Source organism: Schistocerca serialis, chromosome 2 (assembly GCF_023864345.2).
Source record: "Schistocerca serialis cubense isolate TAMUIC-IGC-003099 chromosome 2, iqSchSeri2.2, whole genome shotgun sequence".
NCBI lineage: Eukaryota > Metazoa > Arthropoda > Insecta > Orthoptera > Acrididae > Schistocerca > Schistocerca serialis.
In genome coordinates, this window is record NC_064639.1 from 344,384,896 (window position 1) to 344,388,477 (window position 3,582).

A 3,582-nucleotide genomic window follows, 5' to 3' on the forward strand; every position below is an offset into this window, starting at 1 on the left:
GAGCCTGTATTGAAAAATGTAGTAGTTTCAAACTATGAGGGTGTCTTTCAATAAGTAATGTCCCACATTTATTTTCTCAGAACATATTTATTGTTAAGAGTCAGAATTTGGTGAAAATATACATCAACATGTCTTGTCCATGTCCTATTTTCCTTCATAGTCTGCATCATGTTCTATGGCCATATGCCATTGCCTGCCGGTAAAAGCTCTTGTCCTGTAGGCGTAGCCATGTTTTCACTGCATGACTGACACACTCGTCATCTTCAACGTGTGTTCCCTGTAGAGAATCCTTAAGTGGCCCAAAGAGATGTAAGTCCAAGGGTGCCAGATCTGGACTGTAGGATGGATGAGGCAATGATGTCCAACCCAATTTGGCGATATGTTCCCGGGTTCTCAGACTTCTGTATGGGCGTGCGTTAATATATTGGAGTAGGATTTCTGCTGGATTCATGTCCAATTGAATATGTCAGAAATGGTTCTTGAGTTTATTCAGTCTTCTTGTATGCATCTGAATTGATGGTTGACCCTCCTGGCATCACATCCACAAGAATGACGCCATCACAATCACAGAAGACTGTCACTGTGACTTTTCCGGCAGAGGGGGGTGTCTTGAATTTCTTCTCTTGTGGTGAATGAGGATGATGCCACTCCATGGACTGCCTTTTTGTTTCTGGCACAAAGTGGTGCACCCAGCTTTCGTCCCCCATAACGATCCGTGACAGAAAAGCCTCTCCGTCTGTCTCAAAACGCTCCAACATTTCAGATGAAATGGTTCTTGAATCTTGTGGTCTGCTGTGAGCATTTGTGGGACCCATTGTGAGTACTTCTTTGAATATCCGAGTCTCAATGATTGCAGATGCTCTCCCAATGCCGACTAACAACTGTAGAGCCAATTGTAGAGTTGTGATGCACCAGTCGGCATGAATAATGGCATCCGCATGATTTAGCATGTCCGGAGCAGTGGCTGTGACAGGATGTCCTGAGTGTGGCTGATTATGGAGCTCTGTTTCTGCATTTCCTGAGGCTGTAACTTTCTTTACCCTTTGACCAACTGTACTCCAATCAACTGCAGCATTGCCATACACAGTACACAAACATTTTTGGATGTTTACCATGGTTTCTTTTTCTGCACACAAGTATTCAATAACAGCCTGCTGCTTGTAATGTGAGTCGCATGTAGATGTCATTTTGATGCTGTACTATGGCTCTGCCATCTGCCACAATGGTTCGTAATTTCACCAGTGGACAGAACAAACATCAAATGTGAAGCACCAACAAGGACATTTGTCTGTGTATATTAATGGCTTAAAAAATGTGGGGCATTACTTACTGAACAACCATTTTGTTCGCCTGAGCATCTGATGTGAGCAAGTCATCAAACATTTGAAAAATATCTTTAATGCAAAACAGTCCAATCTCATAAAACAGTAATGGCCTTGAGACAAATTTTCGTGAAGCAAGAAATCGTAAATGAAACCATTCAAGAAAAGTATGCATACAAGCTCAAGACTGGTAATCAGTGGAATTTTGCACAGAAGATCAGTGAGCAGTACTTACGCAAACAAAATAAACTATGATATTAGGGAACACTGCAATGATTGAGAAATGTCTGGAAAGGGTGAATGTGCACTTAAAAAGACTAGGTACGACTTATAGCAAAATACAAGAGTTGGAACTTAATTAGTAGCAACTATTTATTCACAACCCATACAAAAGAGTTACATGTTTGCACCTATTACTGTCCTTCAAAGTAGTCACCAGTGTTGTGTAGAACCTGTTGCCAGCGATGTGGAAGGCATAGTATACCGTTAGCAGAGCCTGTTCTGTTGATGGTGCGAAAGGAGCGGTCTACTGCCTGTCGAATCTCTGGAACAATTACGAAGCAAATGCCACAAAGTGGTCCCTTCATCTTTGGAATCAAATCAAAGTCATAAGGACTTAAGTCCGGGGAGTATGGTGGATGGTACAGTACTTCCCAGTCCCATCGACTGAACAGAGCAGCCACAGCTTGTGCTGTATGCGGCCGTGCATTGTTGTGCAAAACGATAGGTGAGTTGTCCAGAAAGTGTCGCCGCTTCTTTCTTTCTTACTTTTTTTTTTAGCATCACCTGCGACCAGCTTTGCGATTGGGGGAAGCAACAATTCACAAATGTCTTCCAAAAATAAAATACATTAATACAATGCATTTAAACTCATTCACAGTGACAACAAAACAGAGAAGAGGAAAAGCTAAATGTAATAACAAAAAGTGATAGTTGTTCACCAAAATATTCGGTGTCATATGACATATATGACAAAAAGTGATAGTTGTTCACCAAAACATTCGGTGTCTAACAAATAAAGTGCAACAGCTAGTGGTTGAGCTGGAGGTTGTAGATTGCTCTGTTGTTTATATCACAGAATATTTGTGCAAAGAATCAGAAATTAATAATTTAATCTTAAAGTCTGAAAATTTAGCATGTGCACACAGTAGATCATCCAAGCAGTGTGAAGTGTGTTGCATTTAAGTGAAACAGACTCATCCATTTAATGTCTGAAGTCATCTAAGTGCAATCAGTGAAAAGAAGCATTTTCTTTTGGTGGCACTACAACTAAGGGACCATTGTAAGTGTAGAAAATTGGCAATTTAATGTTTATACTAAATCAAGTGCTTGATGTGACATATAGGGAAACATCCTAACATCTGGAGACATAAATATAAATTCACTCAATCTTGATGCTACCTCTAACTTAAGCATGACTCTTTAAGTTTCAGTTTACTGTCAGTGGTTAACAGTGCAACAAGAGTAACAAACCAGTCAGTGACAGCTGTTGATCATATGTTAATAGTTTTGGACAAAGAAAACTTTAGAGTGGGTGTAGTAGATTAAGAATTATCTGATCATTCAGTCAAATAGTAAATACAAAATTGGCTGCAATAAAAACAAGGAAAATATATGTCTGTAGACTCATACCTTTTTGGTTTTGAACAAATAGCACATCAAACACGGGAAGTAATAGACACAGAGGTAGATGCAAATGAAAAATTCAAAAATTTAATGACATTTCAAACTGAAATTTGAAGAGACTTTTCCTGTAATATTATGTCTATTATCGACAGTAGGAAAAAGCAAATGGTTGACAAAAGGTATAAAAAAAGGATTCCAAACACTGAAGTACCTCAGTTCCATTACAACAGTCATTCTAATACACCTTTACGACACTTTTATAAACAGTGCAGCAAACACACACGGAAGTACTGCTTACAGCAAAGAGATCTTATAATTCTTAAATGATACTGCTGAAAATAAAAGCAAAGCAGTACAGAAGATAAGCAGGAAACAGATACCAGAAAGATGAATCAATCACACATAAAATCAAAGGGAAAGGCACTCGCCAAAAGATTTGGCAAACTATATAATTTTCTGCTTCAGCAATGTAGGAACAAAATTACACAGGAAAAGTTTCAAACAGCTGCTTATGTCAAAAAGCTAAATAAATGTGTACCACATTCAATGCTTCTACTTCCCACAACAAAGGAGGAAGTCTTGCAAGACACTTTGCAAACTAAAAAAGTAAGATTTCAGCAGATTTGTACGAAAT